The following is a 14,710-nucleotide window of genomic DNA, read 5'->3' as shown; positions in this document are numbered from 1 at the left end:
CTTATTATTAATGCAAATACACTTGCATGGAGGCATGACACATTCTCAGGCTGCAAATTTAACAAACAAGGCAAGTAAACAGATAGTTAACCTAAAAATGAACAGGACTAATGCATTAGCAAGGGCGGCGATCCTTGCAGTGAATAATTATCTAAGAACAACCTCTTAAACTGGATTTAATTAGTATATGACCAAGTGTGTTTCTTTGAGAAAACATTTGGCTATCTTTTTCCTAAATAAGACTATGTGACCCGAAACTGTACAACTAGTATTCTTAGTCATTTAGCAATAATAATTCTGCACCTGAATATCTATCCACATGTGACCAAAATGCATATGGAAAGATATGCATAAGATATGCATGATGAATGATGCCTTCATCAAATTAAGGTTTTATTTCAAACTACAGACTATAAAAAATAAAGGGAATCAATATTTTGTAATCCGAAGGTGCCCATGATATTGAGGTTTGATTATAAATTCATTGAATTTGATGGCTTTTTGTTTTTGCTCTATGTGCCAAAATTTTTGTAAAACTTATTGACTGCATGTTTTGCTCTGCAGAAGCTGCTGAAAAGCTTTTGCTTGTGATGAAACATTTGATAAAAACTTCATATATACTCAATAGGATGAAAATTCCAAAATGTGGTGAATATCGATTCTTTCAAGGAGTAATTACAGCAGGGAAGAGGAATAATTTTCTCAGTGTTGTTGGTTTGGTGGTGGTGTTGGTTTTTTTGAGCGGTAGTGGGGGATGAAGCAGGTGTGAAAAAGCTGTGTGGCAGATACACAGAACTTTACTTTTTCTTTCCAGTCACATAATGTCAGCTGTAAATATCTGCCAGGCTGGAAGGAGGGAAGGATCAGGCCCCCTGGGACACAGCTCCTGACCGCATGGGCTGAGGGTGATGTGGGGACACTGAACAGGTGGCTCTGCCAGCCACAGGGTCTCTGAGGGTCTTGTTAGTTCTTTGCCAGGAGATAACTTTCTATCCTCTCACTGCTCTCTGCTGGTAGCTCTGTTCTCTCTATAGTGTTTTACTCCCAAACTGGCTAAATTGACTGTTGTGGAGATAATTCCCATCACTGCATTATCTACATCCAAAGTGCATTGATGTCAAGGATGGACTTGCATTCTCAGTGAAGTGCTGTATGTACTGATCATCTCTTTGGAGAATCCAAAGAATGTTAACAGGGCCCATCTTCTGAGATAGTGGAAAATATTTTTTCCTTTTATCTTTTATTTTTTTTTTTGGTGGTATAGTTTTTCTATAATAACCATAATCTTTATGGCTTTGTGGTATATAGTGCTTGCCATAAGTGGCTATCAGGATTGATTAAATGCCTCAGCTTCAATGTGCCTCCCATAAATGGCAATCGGGATTGATTAAATACCTCCACTTCAATATTTAATCAAACTCACCAGCTGTCGATTTGCTTTATACTACAAAATCATGAGATTATTCCTTAAATGTGATGCAATAAACCATATCATACATAAATCAGGTACTGTATCATATATCTTTATATATTCTTTCCTTTTAACTAGGGAAGAAAAACACAGGCAATGTTGACTGCTGGTGATATTTTGTGCTGTAATTTTTTAAAAGTAGCACTACAGAAAATGTATTTTCTTTTTCTTAAGGTTTGTGTGAGAGAATTGTTGTCATGTCTCTACCAGTTAAAATCAAAGATGCGTTAGATGAAACCTACTAAAGGTTTTGTGTTCACCAAGGATTTTTTTTCAAGATATTTTTTGTTTTGCTCTAAAACTGTCAGGAAAAGTCTAATGGAAACAGTAAACCATTGGAGCTTGTTGATTGACTTGGGGTGTACTTAAGAAACCAACTTCAATGTTATTTGAGGTATTTTCTGAAAGCAGAAGTGTGGCCATGTTGAGTCTAAAACAGAGCTGTTTGACAAGTGTGTTAATTGGGATGTTTTGGAAAAACAATGCCTATGGATTGGAGAAAAAATAGGGAGCTGAGCACAGTAAACACCCTGCTTGTTTTTCTTATGTAGTTGATGTTATTCCATGAATAAGTAGCTAAGTATGTATGCTTTATTTAGGTTCCACTGTGTTAAGTGAATTCATAGCTCATAATTTGCATTTTCTGCAAGTAGCTGGTGGCTGAGGATCAAAATGTATTCAGCAAATCTTCCAGGCTAATTCATAAGCGGGGAAAAAACTAATTGTGGTTTATATGAACATAATTAGGTTAGAAGCAGAACCATGATCTTGGAGTTACAAGGGGAAAAAAATGCCAGTAATCATCACTGTCCTCATACATCAGGGTGGCCTGATGTACGTTGTCCAGGCTCTGCACCCGAATTGTCTTTGGGCTAAACAGGAGTCATGCATCTTGGTGAACCAGGTGATGTCTAATCGAGTGGGAAACAGCAGCATCCCTTCAGATGTCCCGCTGGGTGAGCTGCTGATGGGGCACCATCCAAGAGCAATTCAGCAATAGGAGAGTCAGTAGCTCCACTGGGGATTTGATCCTGCAACACTTTTAGTCTCACTTTATTTTAGCCTTATCAGAGGCCAAAAAACATCATGTTTTGCAACAGGGGCAGAATAGAGACCTTTATAAAGGAGTGGGAACTGAAAAAGTTATTTTATTGGATGATCTTTAGAAGAGAAGTAGATGTCAGCCTCTGGGTGTTATTGGCAATGCAATAAAGGCTATATAGGTAATAGGTAATAACTGAAAATAATAATGGAATAATGAAAAATTAATACGAAGAAAACTTTAAGTGAACAAAGGAAACAATAGTATGAATTGCTTAGAGCTAAATTAGCAGTTTTCTGGACTAGTAATAAGGGATTAAATCCTGAAATCATGGTGTATTGTGCAATTGTGAGGATGTATGTAAAAACTGTAAGATTGGGATTTAGTATGACTTGTACTTTCAAAGCGAAGTTAGAATATCCTAGCAAGACACCAGGGACTGAAGTTGTAAATGACAGAACAGTTCAAATACCTTGGTATTTGTGTAGATCTAATCTCAGCTAATAACTATACCCCATTTAGGGAATTGATAAATTCAAACAAAAGTCATCCTGATTAACTGACATTCTGTTGTAGTGGAGAAGAGATAAAGAGTAGAGAAAAATGAAGAGTGTATCTGCTTTAAAAAAGTAGCTGACAAATGCATTGCAAGATGTTTCTTTCAGGGGGAATGAGAAAACAGGCAGGATGTACAGCAGGAGCCAGAGAAGGTCTCACTGAAGGTGAGCATTAGACATTTTTCTCCAAAGAATGATTTGAAGTACAGGAGGTATTTAAGGCTGTGTGTTAATGTCATTATTTTAAGCCATTGCTGAGTTTCTCCTAGACCTGTTGTCAGCTAAGTGAATGCTTGAGGTAAATGTAGGAGAGTAGTCTTTACTTTGCAGTGTTTAAGAACAAATCACAAACATTATGTAAAGGATATATTACATTTCTCTATGTACATTTAGACCCATCAGGGAGAATAAGGGGAAAATGGAGTTTAGCAACCTATTTTTTTGATGTGAAGTTTAATAGTACATTTTTATTACTCTGAAGTCAATGCGTGGTGTTTGAAGGCATAACAAGTGTGGCTGTGACATAGCCCCATGCTCCTCACCAAAGGCCTGAAAACCAACCAACCCTGAAATAGCTGTGGCATTGCATCATCTTCTAAATTACTCTTTATTTTAAGAATTGTTAAAACATATCTGTTTCAATATAAAAGTTTTACTTAAGAAAATATGGGAATAGTTGTTCTGCTATAAATGTGGTTTATTAGTGTTTAGTTTAAGAAGGGTTTTACTTTTACTTGATTTCATCAGTTTTTTGCTGTCCAAATCAAAAAGCTAATTAGGTGTAGCCCACTGCTATTTCCAAGAGAAAAACTACAAATATAATGAATTGGCAGCAATTGTTGACTAACTCTGATAAGCAAACATGGTTAATCTCTCCATGTTTATTAGTAAAAACAGAAACAAACCAACAAAAACACACAAAAAAACCCCCAACAATTAAAATACTTGTAAAAATACTTGTAATTGCAAAGTGTGCAGCACCATTCAGCAAGTAGTCTTTAAAATTCCAGAGATAAACAGTGTATCTGTAGGTAATATGAATTCAAGAGAGCCTATTTCCACATTATGTGATCATATAGAGATAATGTACTTTACTACTACATTTCCCAACTATAATTCTATTACATTTAGGGGTTCATTTAATAAGACTTATCTGTTTCATGTTAAATTGGGCATGACATAGATAATCCTGCAAAACGGTAATACTGGAGCACAGTTTACTATCGGTGCTTGGAAAGCTCAGAACAGTACAAACCAGACTTCCTTCTTTTTAATTCATCAGGCATTAGAAATACCTTATCTAAAACTACCAAGGCAAAAGGGTGGAGGCAGCAAAAGGACCATTCTTGAGTCCTTAAGTTCTATTTTGAAAAGGTGGTTTTGGTGTTTGGTTTTGGCATAAGAGACACCAAGACTATAAATATCTAAGGCAAATTCTCTGGATTGAGGTAGCTGAATTGAATTCTGAGACAGCACTAATTAATACTGCTTCACTGGTGACACTAGATATGTAGATATTGGGCAACCTCCACTTCATAAAAGCTGTAAAGCTTTGGTCACTTTCAGTGGTCTACCAGAGCTTGCTGCAAAATTAAAGGTCTGTAGAAACACATAGACACATTCACTCCACTGTACAAATTCCTGCTAAAAATAAGTGTATTTCCAATTAACAAATCCCATGTAAAATAATATGAAGTTGCACATGTGGATGTTTTGAGGCTGATGAGCTCTGGATGTGTTGTGCTTGCACTGCAGAGCATCTCTATGCTATGCACGTGCTGAAAGCAAATTGAATGTACTGAAGAAAAGCAGATATGTGGTAGCAGAATTAGTCCGTCTAATAATAATTACAGCTTTATTTTGAAAACCTGGGGACTATGGCATAATTTTTATAAAACAATATTTTTACAAAGATATTTAGGCCATAATTCTGCAGTAGAATGCAAGTTGGAGAAGTCTGGATTGGTTTGGCACACGGGCTTTCTCATCTTCCACTTGCCTAATGGATTCAGAGTTTTTTTAATAATGCAAAATAAATATGTTTAGTGTTTTAAAGCCTAGCACCTATTGACATTTGTTTTAATAATATTTTTTCTAAATATTTAATGTTTATTACCTTTTTGTTTATTCATATATTACCTTGCTAATTATGGTGGTACTAGACTGATTAATTTTAATGAATTATTGAAGAACACCTGCAGTATTTTACATACTTAGCCTCAAGCGGTGAACTTTTTTTGAGTCTTGGAAATAACTGTTGAGTGTAGGGTATAAAGCCACCTAAAGAGAGTTAAAGGGACTTTTTAAAAGTTCTGAGAATGTGAAGAGTTGAGTGTGCTCAAGGATACACAGAATCAGTTATCTCCGGTGTGGATTCCCTTACCCCCAGCTCTTTACCTGAGTGTATCTACGGAAACATGAAAGTTACCCATTATTCAGATATTTTTGCTAATATGTTGGTTTGAAGTATGATTAACATAGGGACCAGTTTCTCCTCTGAGACACCTATAACTTCTGTGGAACCCCAGCATTGTCACAACCCAGTCTGTACTTGCATGAGGTGTTGGATCCCTGCAATTCACACAAAATTCCCGGTCTAAAGCGTTCCCTCGCTTTTCTCCGAGAGTGATGTAGAGTTCAATTCCTCCACTGTTCCTTCCTTCACTGAGGTTTCCTCCTCTGTCTTTAAAATCATCCTGCTTTTTAAAAATCATCCCTGTGGATCTCCTTAAACACAGTCATAGACAGAGCTTTAGGGCCCTGAACTTTTTGGATAAGTACAAGACCAAATCTTCAGATTATACAGCTTCAAGTAGTTGCTTTAAGATCCAAGCAGCTATAGTGGGGTGAATATTTTGCCTCTGGGCTCTGTGAGCTGTTGAATTTTTGGATGATTTCTGATTCTTCCCTGAAACATCAGTTTTGAATTCACGTAGTACACCAGGAAATGTCCCATGGGAGCTGGGAGTATTTCCCGGTTCGCGCTTGATAAAGTCAGTATGGCAATGGATGTAAAAAAAGAAGAATAAGAAACAGCAAGTTTCATTAGCGATGTTTCCACACTGTGAGATGCTTTGAAATCCACTGATCAAAATTCCGCTTGTATTCTGTGACATTAAGTTCTTTCTCTCACTATGCACAGTTGACTTCCGCATGTTAATATGACTTTAGATGATGGAGGTTAAAGATGATGTAATGCTGCTTGTACTTGTATGGCAGTTCTTTTATAGTGAGGTATAAAATGGCTTGACTTCACAGTCTTGAAACTGGCACCTTAAACTTAATAACTGGGGCTGAATTTTCTTTCTTTGGCTGAAATGTCACCTCCAGACCCTCACACATAGTTTTTCTACCCTTAAAATTCTAGAATTACATATTACTCTTGCTTTTCCGTCACCTTCTCTTTAAATTCACACATGTGCATTGAAGTGTTAGAAATTCAGTGCAAATTCCTCCTCCTGGGGTTATACTGAATGGTGATATTCAGTTACTGTACCTTGATGTCAGCCTGACTTTGGGGGAATCTGCCCTCTCTCCGTGCACAGAATACCCAACTCAGCTATTACCATGAGGATCTGAGGAGGAAATTTTGCCTCCAAAGTCTGGGTGCCACTGGGGTTTCACATGCTATGTATAATGCATGATGCAAGTTGCTGCAGGTGGTTTGGTTTTCCTTTTCCCACTCTCGTTTTAGTCAATAGTTCCAATCCTTTTGGACAGACTTCTGCAGCACAAATACCTATGGAAAGACTGTGTACTGACATAGTAATTGCTAATGAATGGGTTATTTTTAAATATTGTGGTGGAGGTGCTAGGAAGGCTTGATGAAAGCAGTTTGCATTCGTGTGACTAAAAGGCCAGTTATAATGGAACTTTGACCATTGGACAAACAAGGTCCCAGAGTTCAGCCTGCTGTGCACAGCTAATTAAAGTTCGGAAGCCATATTCTTAAGGATTTGTTGAGTATTCTTTGAGCAAATCATAGCACTTTGACAAGAGCTCACGTTTATAAAGGACACTTAGTAATTTATTCATTTAACAATAGATTCCAGAATCTACTGTGGAAAAGATAGCTCAAATTTTTGTGAATAGATACTATATTTTGAATGCTCCAAGACAGTAAAACTAAATAGCTTTCCACAAAGGATTAATTACCTTCTTTATGCAGTCACAGACCTGATGGATGTCACGTATCAGCTATCTGCAGAACTGGGCTTGCTCACAGCTGGTATTTCTGAGGAAGGGATCACTGGAGTTCCTTGGTCCTGGGTTAGAGAGGTGGCAGGATGGAAGAGGATTGTTAACTTGCATCCTGACTTGGAACAGAAAGCCTCAGACATTTGAACAAAAACAAGTTAGCATCTCAAAATGACAAAAGAGATTCTGCTTTTTGTAAAATTTGAAGTTGGAATATGTTTTGGGATAAAACTCTACTGAAGGAAGAATTGCCTAGAAAATAAGATCAAGGTTTTCAGTCTACAAATACAATGCCTGAAGAGAACTACCTCCTTCCTGTCTAAAAAGTTGCAACAAGCCCTTAAGAGTATGTATATCTTACTCATTTAAGTAAACAAGACTACTTAATATCCAACTGCAGCACAGCCTTACATTGTGGCTCAGTTTTATATGCTGGAATCAATCCCCTTTAAGGTAATGGGACTACTTGTAATACATATTCAAGCAGATAGTGAAGCATCTGCAAAAGCAGCCCATAAATGAGGGAACAACTCTGCATGCTTAAACACTTGCAAGCGGGGCATCTGTCTCTCCCTAACTTGACAAAGCTTTAATTTAATAAAACAAATTATTCAGTAGCAAAATTTAGCTTTTTCTGTATTTCAGAATGGACTTTCAGTAAAAAAGTGATAATGAGGTAAATGAAAATGTGCAGAGCTTTAAGTATTAGCAATTCCTGGCACAGCTTGAAAAAAGTAGACCTGGAAATTCACCTTTAATTATTTTGCAAATTGATGTTGAAATTAATGTAACTTTAGTCTAACAATTTTTTTTGGCTGTTGATAATGGTGCTTTTGGGGTCCTGGTGCTCTGGTTGTGTTTTTACTGTGAACACCAATGCAGCTTCTGGGGTTTTGGCTTAACCAAGCATTTGTAATTATAACAGGATGATGTGCCAAACCAGCTGTAAGGCAGCCTAATTAACGAAAGGACATTCCCTGCCTGTTGCTCCAGCCAAGTCTGATGGGTGTCTGCAAAATGGGATTTCTCCTGGTGAGTCTGTTTTCAAAGAATTCCTTAGTATAAAAGGAGGTGTGGAGGTAACAGACAGGAGTTTGGTAAATGGAAATATATGGTTAGGGGATTTTTTTTCTCTTACTACAGAAGCAAGTGTGCTGAACAACTAGCAAGCTGTAAATCATGAGGCGGGTAAGATAGTGGGCATGTACCTGTGCTGTAATGATATTAAATATGACTTATAAATCCTGCTAAATGATAAGCAGTATCATTCTTATAATTAAGAAATTAAACAGGAGATATCTAAGCTAAAAGGAAGCAAAGGGTAAGTGGAACCTCTTGGGGAAAAAAGTGGCTTGGAGAGAAGCTGAAGGGAGTGAGCTGGGAATTGGCTTGAAGCTTTTTGCAGCACTCAGAGTAGATTTGAGTAGATGTCTGGCAGAATATTTATTTCCAAAGGATATTTAAATATTTGGTTTGCATGCCGAGAACTACTGATTTTTTTAAACTTCCAGTTTCCCGAGAAACATGTTTGAAGTGAGGAACTGACCAGTGTTTTTCTTACATAAAATCGTAAGAGCTAAATGTTGTCATTAAGTGTCTACAAGCTGACAACTTTGGTAGCTGGAACCTGGGGGTTGTAGAATAATCCGGGCATTGAATACAGAGAGGGAGGAAGAAAGGCTTCGTTGTGAAATGCCAAATCATGTTGCTTCACATTCTGCAAAAATAAATATAGTTCTTGTCAAAATTGAGTGTGATCACTCAGTACGTGCCTCATAGAGTAGCTACTGCTTTTCACAGAGATTTATCTGAGCTGCTGTGGTGTTTGTTTGCTGCTCCAGCTGTGCTCTGCACTTAGGACCTGTAAATATGGTTAATAATGATATATGCTGGGTGGTTTGAAATAATTACAAGTATGGTTCACCTGGAGCATTTAGATTCCCAGCACTGATCCTGGGTGATGAATTATTAGATCACCTCACAGAGTTCAGATGTAGCACGTGCCTGTAAGTATTCCCCGACCTCGTCCTCAGAAAACATGAGTTCTTTAGGCTCTGGCTGCCTCCTTAGCAGCTCAAGTAGTTGAAAATTCGATTTTAAGCTCTTCAAGTAACTTGTTCAACCTTTAGTGCTGGTCAGCTGCACATATAGGGGGAGTTCTTGGATTTATCTTAGACTGAGATTCTGGTAGAGAAAATAGTAGGATGCAAATGTCTGTTCCTCATTCTTCTCCTGCCCTCTCGAGAGTGAAAGGAGAGAGGCTGCTGAAATTCGAAGCAAATATGGTGAATGTCTCTTAAGACTGAAATCTTCAAACTTGGATATGATGCATGCAACCAACTCATGAACGTAAATACTTGTCTGTTATCAGAGACAGCTAAGTGCTGCTCTTGTTCTTTAACACCTCCATCTTCTGTCTCTGCCAAGATGTTTCCTTCATTTGTGCCCTTATTTAGCATGCTGTCCACCTACTATCTGTATTTTCATTATGTATTTTAAATGAGCAATAAAATAACCATTTACATAATGAATACATTTATATTGATATTATGTTATATAATTTAGAGACAGTATGTAATTATAACTTCTTTATAATTAGATCTCTTGCTATGCCAGCTCTTAGGTTATTTATAAAACTTCAGGAGTAGTACAAAAACATGACTGATTGAATGTGAAAATAATCTTCAGTGTTGCCTTTTGTAACCTCTTTGTGTCCATTTCCATTTATTTTGGGGTGTTCCTCTTCTACTGGGATGAATATTCATGGTAAATACTTCAAGTATTTGCCAGTGAGGATACACTGCAGGGAAACTGCTGTTGTAATCAAGTTTAGTTTGGATTTAATTTTCTAGTTGTTTCAGATGAGAAGGTAAAAATGTTTTAGGGTTTGTTTGGGGTTTTGTTTAATTAGTATGACTAATGCAATCATTTTGTCACTTCACCTCTTTTAAAAGCTTAAGAATGAAATGTAGTGTTCCTAGGAGATACTCAGATGCCCAAACCTCTTAAGTTTCTTTGACAATCCAGCTTTTATTTTTATGCTGCCACTGATTGTCATTTTATAAGATCTGCCTTGTGATGCTTTAAATTGGATGGAGACTAAACTATGATGGATGAATAGGGACAGTCTTCAAATGAAGATACCAGCTTTAGAGATAACTGATAATTTTGCATGTCTCACTGTTGTAAAGAATCAAACGTGAGACCTTTTGAAGGAATCATGCATTGCCTCACACCTTACAAAATTAAGTCTCTTTAAAATGCTGGAAGTGTGCTTCCCAAATTAGTGAAAGCTATTGGAGTGTTCAGTCTACGCTTTCTGCATGCACTGCTTCTTAACCAGAGTTATTAGTGAGGGCAAACAGCGCTCTTGTTTAGAGGGGAAAATAATTTGAGGTTTCAAACGTTACCTATTCCCATTTTATCTTTTGTAGAAGCAGTGACCTACTGTGTCTGTCTTACTCAGTGTGGTTTCCATAGAAACTACCTGACTCGTAGCATGTTTATGTTCTGACAACAGCCTAAAAATGGTCTTTAGCCACATATTGTGCTAGGAAGAGCAATAGTTCTGCTAAACATCTGTCAATGGTCCAATACTGAGGTTCAGTGTACCGGAGTCTGAGAACTGCACTCGCACAGTCAGATTCTGGCTGGTGTCTCATGTGAAGATAAGTCCATATCAGATATATGTCTGTGTGTATATAAACATATATACACACACATGGCGGAAGTTATTTTTGCAAAGGTTGTAAATATAATCAACAATGAGAAATAAAGCACAGCAATATCTTCAGGACCAATGAAAAATGACATTTTTAATAAACTGAGGGGCGAACAGTTTTTACTAAAAAAGTGAGTTATGTTTGCTTTGTCACGTGAGGTTCTCTCTTTTGGGGAAAGCATGAATTCTGAGAACATTTTTGGAATTAATTAGGGTCTGGCTCTGTAATTTTTGTTTAGAATGAAATAAAGCAGGCTGGTCTCTGCAGGTTTTCCTTGGGAAAATGAAGACACTCCTATTCAGGATGTAAACCACCTCTTCTGCTTCCAGAAGAGAAAGACACATAGTGTAATGTGTCTGACTTCTCTTATAAACTCCCTTCAGAGATTGACTGGAGGCGTGGGCAGAGCTTGGAGAGCAACCACCCATCTGGGGAGCATGTTTCAGAAATAAAATGGAAACGTTTGAAAAGGTCTGGTCTCTGAAGTAGTTTTAAGTTTTAAGGATTAATGTTGGAAAATCATGGAAGAATATCAGATAATCTCACCCTACAGTCAATGGGCCTCCATGTTTTAACAATATAGAAAAATAGAAGGTAGGCGGTAAGAAGTCAGTTCATGAGAAAACAACTGAAGCAGATTGCTCTAATTCCTAAAGAATTTTCCTTTGATTTTAATTCCAATTAATTGCCTCTTGGATTATCACAGTTTGTTTTCCACTCCAATGCAGAGCTCTGTTTCTGAAGAGGCTGTGTTCTGCTCTTCATATAGTAGAGACTGTCCTTTTGCTTCCAGTATGTAATGTATAGCTTATTTATTATAGTATTTTACATACCTTTCTAGTTTCCAGCTTTTTGTGTGTGTGCTTTTGATTGGAACAGGTTTCACATGATGTTATTAATTTTCTACCTACATGTTTTCACAAATGTTCCTTCTGGAAAAAGATATGCTGCATTTTTTTTTTTAACCATAGTGATGAAATAGAGTAAGACAATAGTATTATGACAGAAATAACAGTACTTTTATTTTGTTGTACTTTGAATCATATAGAGTCAGAGAAGTGTTGGTTGTAAGGGACCTCTGCAGGTCTCTGATCTAACCTCCTGCTCAAAGAAGGTCAGTCATGGTTTTGTCTACCAAAGTCTTGAAAGGCTGCAAGGTCGGATGACGTTCATAGTAGACATATTAAGGCTATGGACCTGTCTTATTTGGTATATTCAGAAGTCCAGTTCAGTTCTTTTTGAACTATATAATTCATAATTGTGAATGCTATGCTTTTGCTATATTTATCTTGTTCAGTGTCATTCACAAGAAGAACTTGAAAGACTTGTATATAAGCTTTTAGACAAGTTAAGATTTCTGAACATTCTAGTAAAAAGACATTTTCATTCCTTTCTTGAAGTGGAAAGAACGAACTCCTTCAGTGTTAACTGAAGATCTGTATTTTTTTCCTAAAGCCGAAGTTAGAATAGAAATTCAATAGAAATCAACCTCTTTCTCTCCCTAAACATGCTCTAGAGAATTATGGCCAAAATCCCCCACTAAGATATGCCTAACTTGGCAGCTTATTTATTGCTTTATTGATTAACATTCAGACAACAGCAGCACTAGTGAAACACTTAGTTCAGTTTTCCATCTCTCTGGTCTTATTTTTCTCCCTGTGGATTACTCTGTGTATGATCAGTAGAAAATGTCAATTGTTCTGCTATCTTATGTCTCAAAGAATTGAATCAAGATTTTAGGCTACTTAGCTCTACTCGCAATATATCATCTCTATAGTAAGCAAAAAAAACCCCACACCTGGAAAAATTACCTTTTTCTTAGTTTGGTTTATTTGGGAGGTGTGTTTTCTTCATATTAAACACCAGGTGTAGGGTACTCTAAAGAATAAAAGTGCTGTTTTGAAGGGACATTTGGTTATTTGCACTCTCTTCCTTATATTCAGCAGTCTGTAGAGAGTTTCCATAGATGAATTAAAGTGAGAAAAACAAATACAGCTCTTTTGAGAAATGTGTGTGAGAATTACAAACAGAACAGGTTAGGCATAAGGTGGAACTGCATACTGCCATGATTTTTTGGTCTGTTCTCTGTAACACAGTAATAGAACAATGACAATTCTCAGGATTATGTATAGATATCATATATAGATACATAAATATAAATTACATAAAAACTTGTACTTAAAATGTGCCACAGACTTGAGCTTCTGCCACCTTTGTGGTTACCTCTGCCCTGCAGGGTTAGATCCTGACCCATATGCATTATGTGAAATAAGTTGGGGAATTCCACAGCAACCTCTTTTCCAGTCTCTCTTTGAGAGAACTGTAGATGCCAAAATCACCATCTTATCTACAAAACTGTTTGAAGGGTAATCATGTATTTAGCAGAACTCTCCAAGGCACAAGCTCCGTTTCTAGTCTTTGTATAGTATGTGCGATATCTAACTCCATGCAGGTTCTATGAGAATTCCCTAAATTACAACTGAAAGCAGTTGCTACCAGAACCTGTACAGAAGGTTCAGGCTGATCCCAGGACTTTGTTTCTGCTATTGATCACGAAATATTGAGTCATACTGGAAACATAGAATCTTTTCTTCCAACTATATGCCGTGTTGCATGCCAAGTCCTACAAAGCAATTCCTAGGCTTTCAAAAGTCTCTTCTAAGATGGGTTTCTGCGTAGCTTCTGAAACAAACATTCATTTCAGTAAGAAAGGGTCTGCAAAGCTGGTAGCTTTTGGATTGTTGTGCTGGCTCTTTGATCAGTGGGAGCACATCCAGGACCAAGTGTGAGCAACTAATGATAGCACTAAAAAAAAAGCCTGGAGCATAACAATAAATGCATGATTACATGAATAAACACTCCAGGTCCTTGTTGGCAGACATGTCAGAGTGATGCAGGATTTGACTCATTTGAACAACACAGACACATTACTTGAGCAGGACTACAAGGTCATCACTGTACTTGAAAAGGTGAGACGAGACGCTGTGTTACACCCCGGATAATGAGGGAAAGATATAACCAGGCTATTGTTTAACGTGTACCAGAAGTATTTAAACAGGAAGACCAGAGGAAACTTTCCCATCAAGCAGAAAATATGGTGTGGAAAGACAGAGATCAAAGTGTCCCACTGGCTCATTTTAAAGACTGTGAATTAGCTCTGAGTGAGGTGTTAATTAAAAAAACAATCAGGAAGAAAGTTTCAGGATTTGCATTTTGCAACAAAACTTGACTCAAGTCAATAGAGACATTTATCTCAGGTTAAGAGAATTTTCCTATAAGCCTGGCTTAGCGTGTTTCAAATAAATGATGCAAAACAACTATCAGCAAGGATCAATGCGTTTGTCACATCAAAACTGCACTATGTGATTTACGTTACCTGGGACTGACAGTAATCTGATTTACCAGAGCTGCCCAGACATAAACGCCTCATTCTGGTGTTCTGTTCACAATTTTTCTGAACCATCTGTGGAGCATGTTTTGCACCTTTTCTTCCTGTCACACTGTCTTTTAAAAATATACAAAGCAAAAGACTAAATAGACAAAAATTCAGGGGAAGTCTTAAGATCCATTGGGTCTTAATTTGGTTGCCTGTGTGCCGTCTCTGCTTTTTGTTGTTTTTGTGACTGGTCTGAGTAACTTGCAGTTCTCAGCTACTTTGGTATGAATAGAGACATGCTCCAAGAAAACCTGTGAACTTCATCATCTTTATTTGAAACCCAAG

At 37.3% G+C, this 14,710-nt stretch overlaps 1 long non-coding RNA gene across 2 annotated transcripts in view; it reads left to right on the top strand.

Moving 5' to 3' along the window:
- Positions 1-14,710, top strand: part of LOC110359337 (uncharacterized) — a 316,154-nt gene that overhangs the window by 109,348 nt on the left and 192,096 nt on the right. For both annotated transcript variants that reach the window (XR_010467038.1, XR_010467039.1), the window contains exon 2: positions 8,193-8,299. This is a non-coding gene — a long non-coding RNA (uncharacterized LOC110359337). The remainder of the gene's footprint in view (positions 1-8,192; positions 8,300-14,710) is intronic.

This window comes from Columba livia, chromosome 18 (genome assembly GCF_036013475.1).
Source record: "Columba livia isolate bColLiv1 breed racing homer chromosome 18, bColLiv1.pat.W.v2, whole genome shotgun sequence".
Lineage (NCBI taxonomy): Eukaryota > Metazoa > Chordata > Aves > Columbiformes > Columbidae > Columba > Columba livia.
Note: the sequence above shows the minus strand (reverse complement) of the source record. Positions and strands in the feature narration are given on the sequence as shown.